This window comes from Sus scrofa, chromosome 11, assembly GCF_000003025.6.
Source record: "Sus scrofa isolate TJ Tabasco breed Duroc chromosome 11, Sscrofa11.1, whole genome shotgun sequence".
NCBI lineage: Eukaryota > Metazoa > Chordata > Mammalia > Artiodactyla > Suidae > Sus > Sus scrofa.
In genome coordinates, this window is record NC_010453.5 from 68,356,935 (window position 1) to 68,380,701 (window position 23,767).

At 47.2% G+C, this 23,767-nt stretch overlaps 1 long non-coding RNA gene across 1 annotated transcript; it reads left to right on the forward strand.

The window, feature by feature from the left end:
- On the forward strand, nt 326-23,373 carry LOC110255850. The gene is made up of 3 exons (XR_002336735.1): nt 326-3,074; nt 13,672-13,749; nt 22,973-23,373. It is a non-coding gene; the product is annotated as an uncharacterized LOC110255850 (long non-coding RNA).

Genomic DNA, 23,767 nt, shown 5'->3' on the forward strand with positions numbered 1-23,767 from the left:
CTTGCACTGGAGCTGGCTGGGGGGTTACGAGGTGAAAGGGCTAAGTGTGACTTGGGAGATAAAAGTTCGAGTCTGGAGGATCTTAATCATGTTTTTGTGGATCCTTTCAAGGGTAGACAGTTCCCATGAACTCAAATGGGAAAATTTTACATACTTTTTCTTTTTATGGCCGCACCCACGGCATATGGAGGTTCCCAGGCTAGGGGTCAAATCAGAGCTGCAGTTGCTGGCCTACCCCACAGCCACAGCAACCCAGGATCCAAGCCCCATCTGCCACCGACACCACAGCTCTAGGCAATGCCTTATCCTTAGCCTTCTGAGCAAGGCCAGGGATCTAACCTTCATCCTCAGAGACACTATGTCAGGTTCTTAACCCTCGGAGCCACAGGGGAACTCCAGAAAAATTTACATGATTATTTGCAGTCTCCTCTAACTGAAATTTCATTCACCTTCTATTACGAACACAGGCGACAATTTCTAAGTTTTAGCCACGTCACGAGAAATAACAGATTTTTATACCACACTTGAGTTCTCGTCCATATCTCAGGTACTGTCGATAGTTATTGCTGCCTTGAAGGCACACGGTCATAGACCCACCCTCTGGGCATCAGAGCAATGGTGCTGAGCCTTGAGAACCAGACCTAGGTCAAGGAGGTGGGATTCCATCTGGTTTTCCGTTTTGTCCTGGCATCCAGGGCATTCTCTGCGCTGGGTGCCGGGTACCACGACAGTAAGACAGAGCCTGCCCGGGGGAACCCGGGCCTGGGGGAGGCACGCAGCGCAGACACCCTGTGCAGGGCATGCTGATTCACTCGGTGAGAGTGCAGAGAGGGGATGGCAGGGTCACACAGGGTTTCTCACGGGAAGTGACCTTTGAACTGAGTTTTTCAGGATATATTAAGAAGTGCACACAGGACGTAAAACTTTCCTTGAACCAGACGAAAAAACTCCCTCATCAAGCATGTGCGTGTCTCAGCGGAGCGTTCAGAAGAGCAAAAAGCAGAAATTTCCCCTGGCTGTGGGGCTGAAACAGGAAACCACCCAGAAACCCTCAGCAGAGGAGGCTGGGAGTCCCCAGGTCCCTGGGACTGAGTGGACATTTCACAGGAAGCACCCCTGGGTGCAGCCTGCACCTGTTCCCGTCCCTTGGCGCTGGAATGACGGCTGCATGAGCTCACGGATTGTTGTGTTTCACTTGCTGATGAATCACACCTGGCACAGATATGGTCCCTGCAGGTTGCTGTTGACTAGAATGGTAAATGGCCGTGGCGATGGTAAATAAATCCGGGGCTACTGGGGGCAGCTGGGTGAGGGGCCATGACTCTGCCTCTCTGCGTGGCATTTGTGTCCCCGGATCTCCATGGTGGCCTGCCCTCTGGATGACCAGGAAGACCCCCTCCCCACCCCCAGACTCCCAGGGATACGGAAGTGCTTCAAGGCGGTGAGCAGGTGGAGTGCCCAGCACCTGGGCTGCTCAGGTGTGAACAGGTCTCTGCCCTCTTCCAGGGTGGCAAGGTGTTGTCGCAGGGACCTGCAGGGTCCTAGCGGGCGCCTGAGCTGCCTGGATCAGGGATCTCTTTCCTCAGTCCGAGTGCGCAGTCCGAGCAGGAAGGATGAGTCCTGGGCTGTGGGAGTGGGGGGCTGGGAGCACCCTCCCCAGAGCCTCGTCCTGAGCTCACAGTGGGTGCGGAAGGGCGCCTCCTCCCAGCGCCTCACCTAGGCTGGTCCCTGATCCATAAAGGATAAGGCAGGGCATTTCTATGGCAACACTTCTCCTCCCGGCAATGCTAGGGGTTCTGCTGTGTCCGCCCCCCCAACTTTACCTGTTGAAACTTTAACCAACCCCTGGCACCCCAGGATGTGACTGTATTTGGAGACAGGGTTTTAAAGAGATGACTAAGTTATAATGAAGTCACAGAAGGGGTCCCTAATCCCGTATGACAGATGTCCCCATAAGAAGAGGAGATTATAGAGTTCCCGTGGTGGCTCAGTGGGTTAAGAACCTGACTAGTAACCATGAGGATGCAAGTTTGATCCCTGGCCTCACTCAGTGGGTTAAGGATCCTGCATTGCCATGAACTGCGGTGTAGGTCACAGATGCGGCTTGGATCCTGCTAGCCTGGAACTTCCATATGCCGCAGGTGCAGCCCTAAAAAAAACAACAACAAAAGGCCAAGGAGAGAGACCCCAGAGGAAACCCTCCCTGCTGATGCCTTGATCTCAGACTTGTAGCTTCCAGGTTGGTGAGGAAATAAATTTCCATTGTCTGGAGCCTCCAGTCTGGGGGCCTCTGTTACGACAGCGCCAGCCGACTCATTCAAATGACCTCACTCAGTGAAGGTTGCAGTGAGCTCCCAGAGATAACGCCCACACTCTTCTGTGACCACGAGGGACGAATAAACAGAAGTGCCCTTCAAAGACTCATAAGTCAGAAAGGCCTCGGGACTCGGAGATGGTTATTTGGTTACGTGATGACCTTACTGACAACCAGGGTTTCAGAGCTTGAATTTCCCAGAAGCACAAGGTGCTCTTGCTGATGTCAGAGGACCAGGCTGGCTCGGCAGAAGCTGATGTTGGTGCATGTAGATTTTCCACGTGGAGAAGAAGAACCACGGGTCCAGAGTTGCGTTAAAGGGCTCACGTCTGTGGGGAGGTTCGTGGGTTTTAAAGTTTAAAAAAACTCATGGCTGCCTTAGGCTTTGGCCAGGATTTTTAGAAATGTGCCTGACGTGACAGCACAGAGAGAATAATAAAATGAAGTCCAACCTTGACATTTTACAAGGTACTCAGCAGCACTTTAAATTTCAGGGCGTTTCACTGATGACCCGGCAGTGCCTCTGCGGGCTTTGGGGACACGTGCCCGCCCCACCCCTCACGCCCCCACCCCAGCTCTCTCTGCCTTAAATTGCTGGGCAAATAACAGCCTCCAGCTGGGCTCTGCTTGCCTAAGCCTGAACCTGCCTCTGCCTTCTGAGAAAGTCCAGGCGATTTTGTTGGTTTCCGCAGTAAGTGGCTGCAGTCCTGCACGAAGCCCACAGCAGGTGGGGTCACCTCCCGGGGGCCACGCTGCCCAGGTGAGTGAACACTCACGGCCTGGAGCTTCCAGGGCAGGAGGTGCAGGGTTTGTGGCTACCTGGCCCCATCGCTTCACTTTTGGGGCCTCTGTTTTCCTCTACAAAGAGCAGAAAAATAGTAACAGCCAAAGGACCTGTGCAGGAATTAGGCTAGTAAATACTCAGGGTCTGTTTCCTTCCTTCCCCATCCTGCCCCTTGAAGGCAGAACCGTGGCTTCTCCTGGGCTCCCCCCACCTCGCCCAGCACAATGCTGGTGCACGCTGAGACCAGGGTGCAGTGTTGATGGGAGTTCCCGTCGTGGTTTAGCGGGTTAAGGGCCCGACGTTTCCATGGGGATGAGGTTCAGTCCCTGGCTCAGTGGGTAAAGGATCTGGCGTTGCCTCGAGCTCCAGCGTAGGTCACATGTGTGATTCAACCCCTAGCCCAGGAGCTTCCATGTGCTGTAGGTGCCACCCTAAAAAAAAAAAAAAAAGAATATTGATGAATCGATGTCCTGGTCTCACCCCCATTCCACCTGTCACTCACCTGTGTCTGGCTCATCCGGGACAGCCTTTGAAGAGGGTAAACTTGGCTGGGGGGAGGGGATGTGCCCTCAGCATGCAGAAGCTCCCAGGCCAGGGATCACACCCACGCCACAGCAGTGACCTGAGCCATAGCAGTGACAACACAGGATCCTTAACTCACTGAGCCACCAAGGAACCCCTGAAGATGGTGAACTTTAAAACTGTTTCTCTGAGAGAGGGGAGAGGGTGGGATAGACCGGGAATTTGGGGTTAGGAGATGCAAACTAATACTGCATTTGAATGAATAAGCAATGCGGTTCTGCTGTACAGCACAGGGAACTGTGTCCAGTCCCTTGGGATAGAACATGAAGAAGGTAATATGAGAAAAAGCATGTGTGTGTATATATATATATATATGACTGGGTCACTTTGCTGTGCAGCAGAAATTGGCACAACATTGTAAATAAACCCTGCTTTAAAAAAACAAAACTAAGGGAGTTCCCATTGTGGCGCAGCAGAAATGAATCGGACTAGTATCCATGAGGATGAGGTTCAATCCCTGGCCTCGCTCAGTGGGTTGGGGATCTGGCGCTGCGTGAGCTGTGGTGTGGGTCGCAGATGCAGCTCTGATCTGTGTGGCTGTGGTGTAGGCCAGCAGCTGCAGCTCTGCTTCGACCCCTCGCCCGGGATCTTCCATGTGCCATGGGTGCAGCCCGAAAAAGACAAAAAACAAAACAAAACTATTTTTCTGATCAAAGTGATGCTCCTTGCACTCAGTTCGGAACAGGCACTCAAGCATAAAGAAGAAAATAAATACTATAGCCAGCTCCAACAAGCAGAGATTATCATTGTTAATGTTTTGCGGTCTTTCCCTGCGGTGTTTTTTCTACGCGTGTTTGTAGCCAAGTCTCTGTTACTCAGCTGCCTGAACCTTTGCCCCAGAACATTGCAGAGAAACCCTTCGGCATCTAAGGCCACAGAGACAAGCCCTTACCTGTGGCGGAATGATCTTTGACTCCCAACAGCTGAACTATCTGTATAGACCGAAACCCATCTCACGCTCTTGCCTTGAGGAAGTAAAATCCACTCCTGTATCAAAAACACAACTGAGAAAGCTGCCAGCATATTTCCAGCGTGGCAGCTTGTGCTGAGTACGTTTTAAGTTAGGCAGATGATTCAGAGATAAGAATTTCTCTGGGTTTCTTGGCATCTTTTTCTGTGCCGTTGTTTAGATGAAGAAACACAGTAATTTGGGCTTTATTCCAGTGGAGGAGAAACTAGCGGCAGGGCCCGTGAGCTGGTCCTTTCCCCAGATCAGGTTTCACAGAGGAAAGCAGAGGGCAGGCTGTTGGTGCCAGCACCCCTGCACCTCTCAGGGGTGACAGTCAACCAGGGCACCCAGCCAGGAGGCCTACGGGGCTGGGCAAATCAATCCGATCCAAAGGATCTGTAGGAAATAATGCAAAGAGCATTTCGGCTCAGGTGTGAGACAGGTGTGGATTCCAGCAGAGCTGTCCTGCATCCCTTCTGATTTGGGGCAGGGGCCACAATTTCACACCAGAAGTGAGAAAAGAACCATGGCTTTGGTGGGTGATGCTCACATCATCGAAGCTTGGCTTGGTGGGAAACGTCTGAAATTGAAGGACAGTTGATTTACGATATTGTGTTAGTTTCAGGTATACGGCAAAGTGATTCAGTGCTGTGTGTTTCTTCTTCAGATTCTATTCCACTGTAGGTTCTTGCATGCCCTGTGCTAGCCTGTCAATCCCTGTTGCTTACCTAGTGGACGTAGAGTCATTGGTATCTGTTAATCCCATCCTCCTCATTCGTCCCTCTCCTTCTCCCTCTTCCCTTTAGCAGCCGTAAGTTGTGTTCTATGTCTGTGAGTCTATTTCTGTTTTGTATACAGATTCATTTGTATTTTTTAAGGTTCCACGTATAAGTGATATCATCATACATTTGTCTTTGTCTGACTTATTCCCTAAGTATGCTGTTCTCTAGGTCCATCCATGTTGCTGCAAATGGCAATACTGCACTCTGTTTATGGCTGAGCAATAGTCGTATATATGTACCACATCTTCTTAAGCCAGTCATCTGTTGAATGGCTCTTGAGTTGTTCCCATGTCTGGGCCAGCGATTAGTACTGTTATAAACACTGGGGCGTATGAATCTTTTTGATTTAGGGGTGGGACTGCAGGATCACATGGTAACACTATTTTCAGTTATTTAAGGAAGTTCCATGCTGTTTTCCCTCTCTCTCTCTCTCTCTCTCTCTCTCTCTCTCGCCTGGACTCCATTCCCTGCAGGTAGGCAGTAGGTTACAGCTATTATTGTTGTGATTTTTTTGGATGAGAGTTGCACCTTTAGAATCCAGATCCAGCGTGAACAAAACGAGGCCCCAGGAGTTCAGACCTATTATGACACCCAGGAGAGTGGTGATTCGAAAGTGCTGCCTAAGTGAAAGCAGAGTCCCCCTCTTTCTCAGTCGCCTTGAACTCACGCCTCTGCCCCCTTGTGGTGGAAACGGAGCACGACCGGGTGATTGGTCTGTGGCACCGAACAGGTTTCCTTGTTTGAATGTGAGTTCTCTCTATTATTATTATTTTTTTATATATTTTTCCCACTATACAGCAAGGGGGTCAGGTTATCCTTACATGTATACATTACAATTATATTTTTCCCCCATCTATTATTATTGTTATTGTTAGTAGTAGTAGTAGTGGTATTGTTACCACTACATTTTCTACTGGTTGAATGTTACTATTCATGAGGACACTAGTGGCCATACATCCTGGCACTGTGCTAAGTGAGCACTTCACATGCTTAATTCATCAAAGATTTACAGCAACCTTGTAGTGTAATGGGTGTCAGCACTGCCATTTATAGGGCAGGAGGCAACAGCTCAGAGACTCTGAGTAACTTGTCCAGAGTCACACAACTCTTACGAAATGGGTCTAGGACATCACCTGAGACCTTAACCACTTACCCACTTCGCCCAGTCCCACCACAGCTGGTTAGAGTGGTGTTTCTCAAATCTGAGTTAGAAGAGGACCCCTGTAAAAGAAAGTCCTGGAGTTCCCGTCGTGTCTCAGCGGTAACGAACCCGACCGTGTCCATGAGGACTCGTGTTTGATCCCCGGCCTCGCTCAGTGGGGTAAGGATCCGACGTTGCCGGGAGCTGTGGTGTAGGTCGCAGACACGGCTCGGATCCGACGTTGCTGGGAGCTGTGGTGTAGGTCGCAGACACGGCTCGGATCTGACGTTGCTGGGGCTGTGGTGTAGGTCGCAGACACGGCTCGGATCTGACGTTGCTGGGGCTGTGGTGTAGGCCGGCGGCTGCAGCTCTGATTGCGCCCCTAGCCTGGGAACGTCCAGGGTATGCCACAGGTGCAGCCCTAAAGAGACAATAAGTAAAGAAATCCTTTCTTGTGAACCAAAAAACTGAGACTTCTCTGAGAAGCTGAGTTAAAAGTGAAACCCTGCAGGAGGACCCTCGTGGCTCAGCAGCTTAAGGTGAAGGCTTTCACTGCTGTGGTTCTAGTTACAGCTGTGGCTCGGCTTCGATCCCTGGCCAGGAATTTCCACATGCCATGGGCACAGCCAAAAAACAACTACAAAAATGCAAAGCCCTGTAACCACAGCCACCACAGACACTCAGATGTCACAAAGGCCCCCTGCACAGGCTTCCCTGGAAAGGGCCATTCCCTTGGTCCAGAATAAACCTATTTTTTTTTTTTAAGATAATCACTGAAATGAAAACATAGCCAAATTTAGTGCCCAAGGGTATGTGGGCAAGGCACTGCCTCCTCCATCAACTCTGCCAGTGTGAGAAACACATTTATAAGAAAGCGGTTGGTCTGATAGAGCTCACAGGACCCTTCCTGACTGGCTGGCCCTTTAATCTCTTTTTTTTTTTAATTCCGTAAGGCTTTTCCTGGATTTCCTTTGAATCCGAGCCTTGGAGGTGCAGACTGGCCTTAGGCAGAGTCCCCCCAGGGCGGAGCTGAGACAGAGGCTGTGTGCTGCGGTTAATCCGGCTGATGGGATCTGATCCCGGGAGGCAGGTGTAAAGGATGGGGGAGGGGGAACGAGACGAGGAAAACCCCACAAATCCAGCTCGCACTGCGAGGGGTGTCGAATGATCTTGGGGTTGGCACCTGCCCAGGCAGCAGTGGGAAAGGGCCATCCCTTGCTTGGCTCATTATCCCATACCCCACTTGTCAAGGGGTGCCCCGGGGGCTATAACCCAGCACCAGGCTCCAGAGATGCCCTGGGTGGTCCCTTCATTTCCTGTGGCTGCTGTAACAAAGGCACCACAAACTGGGCGCCTTAAAAACACTGACTTCTCTCTGTTCCTCTGGAGGCCAGAAGCCTCAAGTCAGGACCCAGGGCCCAGAATCAAGGTATCCTGGAGACTTGCTCCCTCTGGAGGCTTTAGGAAGAAACCCACTCCTTGCTTCCAGGTTCCCGTGGCTGCAACTCTCCAATCTCTGCCCCCGTGTTCACGTCACCTTCTCTGTGTGTCAAACCTCCCTCTGCCTCTCTCTTTTCTTTTTTAAAACACGAACACGAGTTCCCTTGTAGCTCAGCAGGTTCAGGATCCAGCGTTGTCACTGCAGCAGCTCAGGTCGCTGCTGTGCTGCAGGTTCAATCCTTGGCCTAGTAACTTCCACGTGTGGCCAAAAAAGAAAATTTAAAAATAAAAGAAACAAACTCTTTCAAAAAAAAATTTTTTGGGGGCCACTCCTGCGGCATGCAGAAGTTCCCCGGCCACTGTAAACCAGCTATAATGGAAAAAATAAAAATCCTTGTTAAAAACAAAAAATAAAAAATAAATAGTTCCCAGGCCAGAAATTGAACCTGCAGCACAACAGTGACAATGCCAAATCCTTAACCACTAGGCCACCAGGGACCTCCTCTGCCTCGGTCTTGTAAGGACACGTGACAGCGGGGAGGGCCACTCAGGTCCACGACAATTCTCATCGCAAAGCTCCTTAATCACAGCTGCAGACGCTTTTCCCAAACGAGAGGGCGTTTGCAGCTTCCAGGTACTTATCACGTGGAGAGACCTCTGGGGGTCATTTTTCAGCCCCCACAGGCGGGAAACAAGAGGCCAGTGGGCTGGTGTCCACTCTGAGACGCCTGACACTCTAGAGACCTGTGAATGGAAGCTGCCCTCCCGGGAGCGCACGGGGCCTTCCCACTGTGCTTACCTGCCCACCACATAATTACTGGCTGGGTGGATAAAGAAGCAAAAATACATGAACTTCAACACTGTAATTTGAACATCTTACCAGCATGCATTCTGCTTATTGCATCCGTCACGAACCCACAGATTTGGAAATTCAGAAGTTGCAAAAGATGCATGTCCCCTGCCCCCAGGTGCTGTAGAGGAAACCAGAGCTGTCTGCACTGTGTGTATCCTTGCAGAATATTTTATGCATATATGAGCCAAAATATGCGTGCATTATTGTTTTGGTTTTTTTGGGGGGTTTTTTTTGCCTTTTTTAGGGTCACCTCTGCAGCAAATGGAGGTTCTGAGGCTAGGGGTTGAATAGGAGCTGCAGCCACCAGCCTACACCACAGCCACAGCCATGCCAGATCTGAGCCATGTCTGCAACCTCCACCACAGCTCAACAACCAGATCCTTAACCCACTGAGCAAAGCCAGGGATTGAATCCACATCCTCATGGATCCTAGTCAAGTTCATTAACCGCTGAGCCCTGAAGGGACCTCCGGTTTATTTTTTGTTTTTTTGTTTTGTTTTGTTTTGTTTTGTTTTTGCTATTTCTTTGGGCCGCTCCCACGGCATATGGAGGTTCCCAGGCTAGGGGTCAAATCGGAGCTGTAGCCACTGGCCTACACCAGAGCCACAGCAACGCGGGATCCGAGCCGCGTCTGTAACCTACACCACAGCTCACGGCAACGCCGGATCGTTAACCCACTGAGCAAGGGCAGGGACCGAACCCGCAACTTCATGGTTCCTAGTCAGATTCGTTAACCACTGCACCATGACAGGAACTCCTATTTTTTGTTTGTTTTTAAACACAGCCTCACCTGCAGCATATGGAAGTTTCCAGGCTAGGGTTTGAATTGGAGCCGCAGCTGCTGGTCTATACCACAGACACAGCAAATTGAGATCCCAGCCACATCTGCGACCTACACTGCAGCTTGTGGCAACCCTGGATCCTTAACCCACTGAGCAAGGCCAGGATTCAAGCCTGCATCCTCATGGATACTAGTCAGGTTCTCAATCCACTGAGCTACAACAGGAACTCCCTAATAGTTTTGATTATAATGACAAGCTTTTAATAATTGGTAAGTTCCAAACTTTTTTTTTTTTTTTTTTTTGGCCGCATCTGAAGCACATGGAAGTTCCTAGGCCAGGGGTCAAATCTGTGCCACAGCAGCAGCCCGGGCCACTGCTGGATCCTTAACCTGTTGCACCACAAGGGAACTCTCCCCGAACTTAATTTTGAAGTTAGTTAACTATGAAATCTTTGTGTGGAGTCTGACTTTCTTTCTGGAGGTTTTATTTTAGCTCATGCTGTTTCCATGGTCTGACAAGCATCTGGATCATTCGCACCTAGCCGTCATCCTAAACCCACACTAAGTGCCGCGACCTTCACAAAACTTGCGCAGCAGCTCCCATCCGCATGACTCCTCCCAGTTTTCAGCCTCTGAGCATGGCGAGTGTGAACTCCATCCTCCAGGGTGTTCCTGTTGTGGCTCAGCGGTAACAAACCCGACTAGTATCCATGAGGATGCAGGTTTGATCCCTGGCCTCTTGGTGGGTAAGGATCCGGCATTGCCATGAGCTATGGTATAGGTTGCAGATGCGGCTCGAATCCCATGTTGCCGTGGCTATGGTGTAGACTGGCAGCTGTAGCTCTGATTTGACCCCTAGCATGGGAACCTTTATATGCTGAGGGTGTGGCCCTAAAAAGCAAAAAAAAAAAAAAAAAAAAAAAAAAAAAAAAGCAAAAAAAAAAAAAAACACACACACAGGAAAGAAAGATAAAGACATTTACCCTACGAAACTTCCCACTGCCCAATATTGCTTTCTAGTTGTTTTACAGACACCTCATCCCTTCTAGGAAGCTGGGATATTTTTCGTGCTCTTCTCACCATCTAAGACTCTCCTGGAAACCAAGCATGAACATTATAAATACATATTAACTGGAAATAACTTTAGAGTTTCTTAGCCTATGTTCCATGGATAGAATTCAGGGAATCCTAAATTGGAGTGAAAGATTATACCCTATCATATTATATTAATTATATTACTGATGTCTTTATAAGAAGTGAGAGACGCATACAGCCACAGAGAGAAGACGGCCGAGTGAAGTTAGAGGCCGGTGCTGGAGTGACGTTGCCATCAGACGAGGAAAGGCAGAGGCCACCACAAGCTGGGAGAGGCTGGAAGGAGCCCAGCCCTGCTGACACCTTGATTTCAGGCTTCTAGCCATCAAAACTGTGAGATGAGGAGTTCCCGTCGTGGCTCAGTGGTTAATGAACCCGACTAGGAACCATGAGGTTGTGGGTTTGATCCCTGGCCTTGCTCAGTGGGTTAAGGATCCAGCGTTGCCATGAACTGTGGTGTGGGTCGCAGATGCGGCTCAGATCTGGCATTGCTGTGGCTGTGGTGTAGGCTGGCGGCTATAGCTCCGACTAGACCCCTAGCCTGGGAAGCTGCATGTGCTGTGAGTGCAGCCCTAGAAAAGGCAAAAAGACAAAAAAAAAAAAAAAACTGTGAGATGAAAATTTCCTCTTCCTTAAGTGCCCCCAAGGTGTGGTCCTTCATCCTCACAGCCCCAGGAAGGTAAAACGCACACGACCAAAAGCCTTGTCACCAACAGAAATCGCAGATATTTTCATGCAAGATTATGGTTGCTGAACACATCTCAAAATATTGCTTGAGATCATCACTATTTTGAAATGAAAGTAGTTAGGCGTTCCCATCATGGCTCAGTGGTTAACGAACCCGACTAGTAAGGATGAGGTTGCGGGCCTCGCTCAGGGTTGCCGTGAGCTGTGGTGTAGGTCGCAGCGGCAGCTCAGCTCCCACGTTGCTGTAGGCCAGCAGCTACAGCTCCGATTCAACCCCTAGCCTGGGAACTTCCATATGCTGCAGGTGCAGCCCTAAAAAGACAAAAAAGACAAAAAAAAAAAAATGAAATTAGATCCAAAGCTAGATCTTTTTATTTCATGGAATAATACATAACTTATGCATTTACTTTAAACCATTTTTAGATTTTCATCACTCATTTTCAATGTGATTATTTTCTTTGTGATTCTCTTATTTTACGCTTTGGAAAACATGATTCTGAGAAGCGGGTCGGCATCACCAGAATGTCAAAGTCCGTGACCCTGGAGAGCCTGGCCTGCAGTACTGAATGTAGCCAGCAGAGGACACTAGAGCACCTGTGCAAAGCTGCATATAAGCTACTGCCTGTTTTACTATTATTTTCCCTCATTGCAGAAACAGAAATGTCCTGTAAATTCATATTATTTTTAGAATATTAATGTATGCACAGTGATAAGAATATGGAAATTCTTACAGGCATGCTATCCTATTTATTTGCTGATTCTTAGAATTTCCATACTTTTGGGGGGGTATCTTATAGAGCAGGGTTGGTTTTCTCCGAGGTCTCTCTCCTTGACTTTTAGATGCATCTTCTCCCCCCAGGTCCTCACGTGGTTGTCCCGCTGCGTGTGCTTGTGTCCTAATCTCTTCCTGTTTTTTTTTTTTTTTTTTTTTTTTTTTTTGTCTTTTTGTCTTTTGTTGTTGCTATTTCTTGGGCCGCTCCCGCGGCATATGGAGGTTCCCAGGCTAGGGGTCCAATCGGAGCTGTAGCCACCGGCCTACGCCAGAGCCACAGCAACGCGGGATCCGAGCCGCGTCTGCAACCTACACCACAGCTCACGGCAACGCCGGATCCTTAACCCACTGAGCAAGGGCAGGGATCGAACCCGCAACCTCATGGTTCCTAGTCGGATTCGTTAACCACTGCGCCACGACGGGAACTCCTCTTCTTGTTTTTTTTGTTTGTTTGTTTGTTTTTTTGGTTTTTGTTTTTTGTTCTTTTTAGGGCCACACCTGTGGCATATGGAGGTTCCCAGGGTAAGGGTCAAATCAGAGCAGGAGCTACCAGCCATCACCACAGCCATGGCAACTCAGGACATGAGCTGCATCTGTGACCAAACACCACAGCTCACGGCAACACCGGATCCTTAACCCAATGGGTGAGGCCAGGGGTCAAACCTGCATCCTCAAGGATACTAATTGGGCTTGTTACCGCTAAACCACAACAGAAGTCTGCCATACCATTTTTTAAATGCTTAAATTAACAGTTGGTACTGAATTATTTTTAAACTGGATCTTATAACTGGCGCTGCTTCGTAATGTCTGTGTCCTAAATGAAAGTATGCAGTGAGTATAAAATGGAAATTAACATAAAGAATAGCCTGACCAGGAGTTCCCATTGTGGTGCAGCAGAAACGAATCTGACTAGTATCCATGAGGATGCGGGTTCAGTCCCTGGCCGTGCTCAAGTGGGTCAGGGATCCAGTGCTGCTATGAGCTGTGGTGTAGGTTGCAGACACAGCTCAGATCTGGCGTTGCTGTGGCTGTGGTGTAGGCTGGCAGCTATATCTCAGATTTGACCCCTAGCCTGGGAACTTCCACATGCCACAGGTGCAGCCTTAAAAAAAAAAAAAAAGAAAGAATAGACTGACCATATTACAAATACACAAAAAATATACCAAATGCCAAATAATGTGATCCATAGAGATGATGGCACGGAACGCCTTCTGCGACCTTGGCCATCCCACCTAGAACATTATGTAGAGAATTCCTAGTGTAATAACATATTCCTTTTTTTCTTGCCAAAAGAAACCCTTTCCAGTTGTGTTTTGTCAGAGATTCTGATCACCTTGACATTTATTAAATTACTCCAGTGAACTGGGTGCTCGGCTACTCAACCGCCTACTTTACACAACAGCTTTGTTAGGGAGGTCAGTCTGAAGACAAGACCTGTTTGTCCTCTTTCTCCCATCCATTGTCTAACCTCTATTTCATGGCCCTTCACAGATGGCAAACCACAGACAGCTTTCTGCCTGGTTTCTCTGGTGGAACAGGATCAGAGAATGAAGGAAATGCAATTTACAGGTAAGCCCACCTTTTTCTTCTTTTAACATTGTTAAAGCCTCTGATTAACAAATTAACTGTCTTCTCAGCATGTCAAACCCACATCCCATGGCCCAGGACATGGAGGAATAGTCCCCAAACCTAAAAACTCTACATAGGCAGGGCCACCTTCTCACACTGTTATGGCAACACTGTGGCATAATTTGGGGTTTAGATGGATATGACTTCAAATCTTAACTGCAAATCTTAAGTGGTATTTGTCAAATTACTTATCTTTGAGCATTATTTCTGAGTAATATTTATCTCCAATAATACTTACCTGTGAATACTATTTATCTCTGAAATTATCTCTGAACATGAGATGTCTTCTCCATAAAACGGAATAGCAACAACTGTCTCATGAGGTTATATGTTTTCAATTTTGTTTGAAAACACATTCAGTGAGAGCCCCCATCCCTTCCAGCTTTTCGAAAACACATGCATTCCCCTTGGAAGAGCCGCACAGATCAACTTTGAGTGTTACCTCATGGTCCTGGAGAGTCTTAGAAAGTAGGGGGTGTTAAAAGCTAAATTTCAGGGAAAGATAAACCCATGACTCTCATTCAAGTATAAAAACAGATACATGTTGGAGTTCCGGTAATGGCACAGTGGAAGCAAATCCGACTAGGAACCATGAGGCTGTGGGTTCGATCCCTGGCCTTGCTCAATCGGTTAAGGATCCACTGTTTCCCTGAGCTGTGGTGTAGGTGGCAGACGAGGCTTGGATCTGGCATGGCTGTGGCATAGTCCAGCAGCTGTAGCTCCAACTGGACTCCTAGCCTGGGAACCTCCATATGCCACAGACGTGGCCCTAAAAAGCAAAAAAAAAAAAAAAAAAAAAAAGGACAAATGTTAAAGATATTATTTGGCCCCTCATTCAATCAGGGAGTGTTTCAATAAAGAAGTCAAGAACCGCACATGATATGGAGTAAAAGAAATGTTGAAATGAATTATAAAGGAAGCAACCCTGTTTGGTTGTTTTCCCACCAGTTGGAGAAGGGAATCAGCTGGGCCTCTCCAGACAGAATGGGGATTTACATGTTTACCAGTTATCTGCAGCTCTTTGCATTGTAAAATAGCTCAGAATCAGAATCAGAAGGGAAAACAATCAGAATCAGATAAGACAGAAAGGTATGTTATAGACGACAAGGCATAGCTTTCCATTAGAATACACTTGGTTTTTTTTCCCTATCGCTGAAAGTGTGTGTAGCAGTAATGGGCTCCGTTTTTCATTTCCTACTTCCTAGAATTAGATCATACAGAAATTACCCTGCTGGGACCCAGATTGTGAAATCACTAAAAATCAAGGTCCCGGGTCCTGGAACAAAGCTACGGGCTCCAGGGGCAAACAAAGCTGTTTGCTAAGAATCAATGCCTTGCAACAAAGCAAGCCCCAGCAGCGAGCGCACAGCCCCACTGGCCCCCAGAGCTCGTCTTCCGCGTCTGGCTGCAGCTGGGGCAGGTGGGCTGCTCGCCGGATCGGCCCCACGCGAAGCGGCCGCCCTCTGCCCGCTGGGAGGGAAATTGACCAGCAAGGCCGGCTCCTAGTCAATTTCACGCCCAGCGGGCTCCTCAGGTGAGGCTCTCCACGCAGCACAGCGGCACCACTAGCTCCCAGTTTCTAGTTCTATCAGTCTCCTAATACAGAACAAATCCTTTCCCCTGCGTCTTCTCCAATTCTTGGGACTTACCAGAGAGCCCCGCCAACTGATTTGGGACCCTCCCACCTCCATGCCTGAGATGGTGAAATGTTAGTCCTAAAGCGGTTCCTGCGCGTTGCCCATGGATGGGCATTTGGTCTGTGACGGTCGCTGCCGGGTAGTGCCTTGTTTATCACTCAGGGTTAGTTAGCAGTTAAATACACAAGGGAAGTGATGCGGAGCCCTGGTGTTTATTGATCAAGCCACCTGGCTTGTATATTGAATAGCAAGTGCATTCAACCACTGTTCCAGACTTTTTTTTTTCTGCTCCAAATAGGCGTTCCCCTTGGGCTTCCTAATTCCCCGAGAAGGAAGTAGAGTGTGGGGATAAGGCATTTGCTCTTAACGCAAAATTTAAGGGGCACCAGGGTGTAAAAAATTCCACCATTTAGGCGAATAATACTTCCATACAATTTTAGGGAACCAAAATCAATGCAAACAACCCATAATGAACAAAATATAAGCATTTTAAGTAAAAAGAGGATCCAGCTGTATATGCAGGATCTGAAGGTGAGTCGTGGTCCTGACATCTAGCCTACATAAAAGTCAGGCAGGCAGGTAGCATCTCAAACTATGCCCCACTGCTGCTGATGAATCGAGGCTCTCAGAGGTAAATGTACATTTTCAACACAGTGAATGCACACTTAAGAGGTGCATTTCACTGAAAGTCAATTTTACACTAGAAGAAAAAAAGCTAAACCTAATAAACTCTAATTAAATATTTAAGGGGAAGTGTACTGATGTTTGCAATTTGTTTTTTAAAGAAAAGGATGGCTTGGAGTTCCCGTCGTGGCGCAGCAGAAATGAATCCAACTAGGAACCATGAGGTTGCAGGTTTGATCCCTGGCCTCGCTTAGTGGGTTAAGGATCTGGCTTTGCCGTGAGCTACAGTGTAGGTCATAGATGTGGCTCAGATTCTGCATTGCTGTGGAGCAGGCTGGCAGCTGTAGCTCCGATTTGACCCCTAGCCTGGGAACCTCCATATCCTGAGGGTACAGCCCTTAAAAAGCAAACTAAATAAATAAAAATAAATTTTAAAAAATGAAAATCATTACAATTCTCACTTAAAGAAAAGATGGCTAATGGATGGGTGGAGGGAGGATAAAGGGGCAGATACTGATAAAATATACTAAAATGGGAATAGTAGAATCTAGGTGGTGGGTATATAGGTGTTTACTGTAAAGGTCTTTCAGCTTTGCTGTATGTTTGAAATCTTTCAAGGTAGTTTTAGAAATGTAACAGTACTTAGAATTATATGGAGTAATGTATACATTCAGTGTATGTTGTGATAAATGTGGGATCACCAGCTCCCAATTCAAGGATCTTGTACTTTTTACTTTCCCTTGTCTTTTAAGGAGTAGAAAATGTTAAGGACTTGATTCTAAGTAAAGCAGATTTACTGTCCTCAGTGTCGTGTGTTAGACCACACCCCGGTTCTCTGCGGCAAAATCTCCAATATTTATGTAAGGACCACTATGCACTTTTTTCTCTTTTTCGGAAGCCCTGACATCGCTTAGGGTGTGATAATAGGACACAGAATTGGTTTCGATCTATTGCATTACAAGGGCGTGTAATATCTGTCATGCCCCCAGCATAGCACAGATCTTTCCGATATTTAATGGTTTTTAGCTATGGAAGGGTAGGAGTATATTCTACCCCAAAATATGCCACTTTGGCATAAGAATTATTTTGAGCCGAAGGCAATTGAGAAGAAATAGTTATAAGAAGAGTTCTCTGCCTTCCCACTGTTTGCCGAAAAGCTGGACATAAATGTATAAAAGTGTCCCTCCTCCCTCCTCCAACAGGAAGGACAAAAGTCAATCCTCAGACAACTTTAAACAAATGTCCGTGGAGAAGGCATCAACTTAAATCTACTTCTATTTGCCATGCTTTTCCTGTCACCTGCCCAGAAGTGGCCTCTTCCAGACCCTTCTCCCTCTGTCTTTAGCTGAAACTGGTATTTAAGCCTGAGTTCTAAGCCACCTCTGAGAGCTACTTATCCCTCCATTGATATCTCACATGTGTATACACGAGGTACACCGGTTAATAAACTTCTGTTTTTCTCTTGTTAATTTGTCATTTGTTACAAGGGAGGTTGCAGCTGAGAACTAGGAAGGGCAGGGAAAAATTATTTTTCCTCCTCTGCGTTATTAATATTTTTATTATTTTTACTATCTAACTCATTACGAGGAAAGAAGGAAGGAAAGGAGAGAAGCAGGGAGACAGGGCGATGAGATAGAAAGCACTTCCCTGGGAAGCTCTGGGTTTTCCTTGTAGCTCTAGCTCCTCCTGCCTAAAGGACCTCCCTTATAACAAAAGAACAACATTGGCTCAGCAAACAAGAGCCTCCAAAAAAAGCAAATTGAAAGTAGTTAATGGGTTTGAATAATTAACAAAAGACTTACACTTCCAATATGAAATGTGGGGGTGACCTTGGGATAGGTACAGTACAAAAACAAAAATGACAATTATTAAATTCAAGAAAATTAAAGTTTATACAAGGAGAAACCATGGTACACCATGCCTTAGCCGCCATCCTTACACAGCTTTCTTGTTTATTAACTGTATTTCAAAGAGTTCCCATCATGGCTCAGTGGTTAACGAATCCAACTAGGAATGATGAGGTTGCGGGTTTGATCCCTGGCCTCGCTCAGGGGGTTAAGGATCCATCGTTGCTGTGAGCTATGGTGTAGGCCGCAGACGAGGCTCGCATCTGGTGTTTCTGTGACTGTGGTGTAGACTGGCAGCTGCAGCTCCGACTCAACCCCTAGCCTGGGAACCTCCATGTGCCGTGGGAAGTGGCCCTAGAAAACGCAAAAAAAGACCAAATAAATAAAAAAATTTTTAAAATAACGACTAATGATGTTATGAACATCTTTTCACGTACTTACATGCATCCATATGTCTTGATGCCAAATCTGAGAGCCAGGATGCAGAGGCATGTTTGTGAATGTGACTGGAGTGTGGCTTGGGCAGCTGCCTAAATAACCGCACTTCTTGGCAACTAAAAAGACCTTTCCTGAACGATAATTCACATGCTGTAGGCCTTATCCGTTTAACATGTACAATTCGGTGTGAATTTGCTAGGTTCACACAGTTGTGCAACCATCACCACCGTCAATTTTAGGACATTCTCATCAGTCCCGTAAAGAAACATCACTCCCCTTGGTCAGCATTTCCCAAACCCTCCATCCACAGTCCTCAACCCTCGGCGACTCGTCAGCTAATCTCTGTCTCCGTAGGTTTGCCTGTGTTGATATTTCATAAAAACAGAAGCACATCGTATGTGGGCCTTTGTGACGAGCCTCTGGTACCTTGTTTTCAAGGTTCATCCATGTGATAAACACGATTCTGTACTTCAGTCTTTTTTACAGTAATTGTCTGGGTACAATACATTTTGTTTCTGCATTTACCAGTTGATAGATAAATGAATTGTTTCCACCTCTTGACTGTTTTAATAATGCTGCTATGATATACATGCAGAGGCTTTGGTTTGGATGTATGTTTTCATTTTTCTGGGGCACGAACCTCGGATGGGAATAGAGAAGGCTCCAGTTTCCCCCTATCCTTGTCAACACATGTTGCTCCAGTCTTTTTCATTATAGCCTCCTAGCCCATCTGGCTGTTAGGTAACCGGCTCCACTGATGAAAGCAACAGAGCAGGAAGCTTGGGGTGGCCCAGACGTCTACACTGGGCCCCCCATGAATTGAGCACCTGGTGGGGGACGGTCCGAATTTGAGTTCCCTCAGAATCAGACACCTCGACAGAGATCCCAGTGCAAGTAGTGTATTTTGGAAGAAAAGAGAACCCTGGAAGGAGAGGAGGGGAGTGAGACGCAGAAGGCAAGGCGGCCACCGTGGGGTCAGCGATCAAGCCAAGAGCTACAGTGGGCAGGGGGCGCTGGGCCTCTAGGGGAACTCTCTGAGGGTCAGCACAAGATCTCCTGAGAGGTGAGAGAGTTGGGGTAGTTATACACCTGTGTCCAGTTGGCCGTTGGTTGAGGTTGCTCCCGGAGGGTAAGCCAATGCCCTGCCCCTGCCGTCAAGATAGCCAGGGACAGCCCTCCACTTAGAAAGAAAGAAGTTTCTGGCAGTTTAAGTTGGGCTGGCGTGCACTACTCCTCATGGTTTGAACAGGAGGAAGAGACAGGACACTGAGAGAGGGCCCTACAGGGGCTGTGAAACTGTGCCTACCTGCCCTCAGGGGGCTGAAGTCTCAAGGAGACAAGATGTGACCACGTGGCAGGAAGAGCAATCAAACAGAAGCCACTGCCAGAGTTCCCACTGTGGATCAGCAGGTTAGGAACCAACTAGTATCCATGAAGATGCAGGTTCCATCTCTGGCCTCCCTCAGCGGATTTAAAGGATCCGGCATTGCCATGAGCTGTGGCGTAGGTAGCAAACGTGGCTCAGGCCTGGCAATGCTGTGGCTGTGGTGTAGGCTGACGGCTACCCCTCCGATTCAACCCCTAACCTGGGAACTTCCATATGCCGCAGATGCGGCCCTAAAGCAAACCAAAAAACAGAATACACTGCCATGCCAAAATGCTGATCTGAACATTGTGTGGTCAGAAAGACAAAAATGACGAGCACGTATTGTAGGAATCTGTTTACATGGGGTGTCCAGCAAAGGCACATCTACGGAGACCCGAGGTAGATCCATGGAGCCTGGGGGCGGGGAGACCAGGAAGAGCCTATAAATGGGCTGGAAGGCCTTTTTTTGATGGAAATGTTCTCAGATTGGATTGTGGTGATGCCTGCACAATACTTTCACAAAGTGTTAAAAAAATCATTGAATTGGAAACCCTTTAAAATTAGTGAATTTTATGGTTTGGAAATTATACCTTCATAAAGCTGTTTTTAATAAATGGTACAGAGAGACTTAAAACTGCCTCCAGGGTTTAGGGCCAGCCTCCATCCTTTGTCAATGCACCATGCCGCGCCCGGACCAGAATCCAGGTGGTGCTGGTGTGAAGTGACTTCAAAGCTGGACACTTGTCAGACATTGACTGCCAGGAGCTGGACAAGTTACCCAGGCTCCCTGGGCTTCCTCTTCTTCCTGTGGACAGTGCTGGGTGTTTTCTAAAGATCACAGGAGTCCTAGCACCTCGACATCTGATAAAATTGGATTTGTCACATCCTTAATCATGCCATTAAGGATGATTTCTTGGCTGAGACGACATAAATATGCAAATGGGAGAGCCATCCAAAGTGCATTGGAGAAGCATCCGAGCCCCAAGACACTAATGAGAGGAACGGGACTTTGAAAATGAATAATGCAACGGTGCTAATAGAGCAGAGCCCAGCGCAGGTCTAAGGAGGAGTGTGTCAGGGAAGAAAACAGAGGCGAATGGCTTTCTGCGCACGAGGCTTTTACCAATTTATAGGGTTGGTAGACAATCTGGCTTCAGGAAATCTCTAACTCGGCTTGATGAAGAATGAAAGGAATTTCCATTAGTTACTCCAGCTCTTATTCAGTCCCTCTGATGACAAAAGAAAATTGAAACCACTGAACTGTGTTTTATATAACCAAGATTATTGATTTGATGTAAGCAAGTAATCAACTGGCTGGAATGCCGCATGTGATTGGTTGAACTGGGCCATGTGGGCTTCGGCTTTAGTCAAACTCTTCTAAACACCAGTTGAGAAATTTCTCTTGCATGAGACACCTCTTAGCTCCATTTTCTATCACAATATTCCCTCAATACTTTCCATCAGCTGTGGTTACAAGAAGTGTTTTGAAACTGGGCTTTATGCGCTATTAACCAAATTAAGTCAACTGATTAAAGCCATTTAGAGGTGGGTTTCATGACATATTATCTTATCAGTGTCCGATTTTCAGAATAAAGCTTAGCAGAACAAGAAAATCCTATATGAAACCAATCTTTCAAATGAGTTTGCTTTTGGTCATTTTCCAATGAGTCTAGTGATTATTATCTTTTTTTTTCCTGACTTTTACAATATAATAAAACAAGTTGGTGTTATGTTAATTTTAGGCATTTTAATTTAATTACACCAAATAATACATGAATATATTCTATTCATAAGCAGCTCAAATAACCCAGAAGTATTTGGAGTGGAGAGTAAAGTCCCATACCACTTCTGTCACCAATAATCCCTACTGATTTTGCTGTAGCTTTAAAACTTGTGACAATTTAATGTGCATCCTGCTAATGCTTTATTTACTTACACTTATATGTTGTTTTCATGGTGTTATATTCTATGTTGTAACCTGCTTTTTGTGCTTGAAAAGGTCTGAATAGGAAGTTGCCGTTGTGGAAATAAATCGGGCTAGTATCCATGAGGATGCTGGTTTGGTCCCTGGCCTCTCAGTGGTGTGGGGACACGGTGTTGCCATGAGCTGTGGTCGAGGTCACAGACACGGCTCGGATCCCACCTTGCTGTGGCTGTGGTGTAGGCCAGCAGCTGCGGCTGCGATTCCAGCCCTCGCCTGAGAACTTCCAAATGCCGCAAATGCGACCCTAAAAAGCAAAAAAAATAAATAAATAAATTTAAAAGTTTAAAAAAGTAGCTTTTTTGAGAGGTAGACAGAATGTGGGCCATCTCAGAAGGCGAGAGACCCTGAAATGTGGTGTCCTTCTGCCATAACAAACCCCATGTCCCCAGGAGAGGCTGCCCTCAGACTAGAACCTGGAGTGAAGGAAACACATGGCAGTAGCTGTCACGCAACAGGACCGAGAAATAAACCTTTGTGGTTAAAAGCCACCAAGATTTGGGGGTGTGGGAACCAATGCAGAACCCCGGGGTTGGTATAAAGATGATTTTGAGCTGAAGACATTTGAGACTCAGCAGATTGGGGGGGGGGTGCACAGCAGCTTCTGGGAAATAAGACCGCCTTAGTTCCTCTTCAGGGCAGGTGCACTCCTCGAAGGGAAAACAAAAACAAAACCTTCTCCAAATACAATAAATGAGTCACAGGGTTGAGCTGTGTAGCGTGGGGAACCGAGTCCCTAACGGTGTCGTCGAAACTCTGCGTGGAGACAGGTGGTGACTAGACTCACCGTGGTGACCACTGTGTAACGTATGGACACTGCCCGTCACTATGTTGTGTGCTTGAAACTAACGTAGTGTTGTAGGTCCGTCATACTCTAGTTAAAAACAGACCAAAAAACCTTCCCCAAATCCCCTTTCCAGGGGAGTTTTTTGGTCCTGAAAGAGATGGCAAGACCTATCCATCATGCCTATCTAGACCAATAGTTTCACATTTTGTCTCCTTCTCCTGAAAACCCTGCATCTTTCCAAAAAGCCATTTGTGTCCCCGTAAGTGCATTTCCTCCCCTCTCTTTCTCCTGCCACGATGGGACGTAAGCCCCAGATTCTGACCAACCCTTTGCGTGAGCCACACTGTTCTCCATGTGCATGCAGGCGACACAGGTAGGTAAATTATTTTTTCCTCCTATTTATCTCTCGGTTGTCAGTTTAATTCACATGCCACAGGGACAGAGCCTAAGAGAGTAGAAGGGAACGTCTTTCCTTCTCTACAGGGGCCATTTGTGACTCTAACAAAGCTGAAAAGTGCAGAGAGAGACGTCCCTTGGTATCCAGTTGCGTCTGAGCCATTTGCTTGTCGATGGGAGCTTATGTTCTGGAAGACTGTTGGCCAAACGCTTTGGCCAAAAGCCTATAAGCTTATAAGCTTATAACAAATATAGCTAATGATTTTTTTCCTCTTTGTGAAGAACAAAAAGGATGAACAAACCGTGACTGTTGTATGTTGGTATATTACGCCACAGTACTATGTCTTTTTTCAGAAGATAAATTATACGTATGGCAGTGAGAAAAGAGATTGCATAAGTCACCAAATCCCTGTGCTACAGTATGTCTATAAATGTTTCTTACTGTTTGCGTGTTTCTGCTAAAGAATAAACAAGGACGTGTCCACCCAAAGCGCTCGAAATACTCATTTAGAGTTTTTTTTTTTTTTTTTTTTTTTTTGTCTTTTTGTCTTTTTGCCTTTACTAGGGCCGCTCCCGCGGCATATGGAGGTTCCCAGGCTAGGGGTCCAATCGGAGCTGTAGCCACCGGCCTACGCCAGAGCCACAGCAACGCGGGATCAGAGCCGCATCTGCGGCCTACACCACAGCTCAAGGCAATGCCGGATCCTTAACCCACTGAGTGAGGCCAGGGATTGAACCCACGACCTCATGGTTCCAGTCGGATTCGTTAACCACTGAGCCACAACGGGAACTCCTCATTTAGAGTTCTGACTGGCTGTCACATGGCCCATCATTCCTGCCCTTAATTCCTCTGGGGGAATTAAGCCCTTCCTCTTTTTGAAG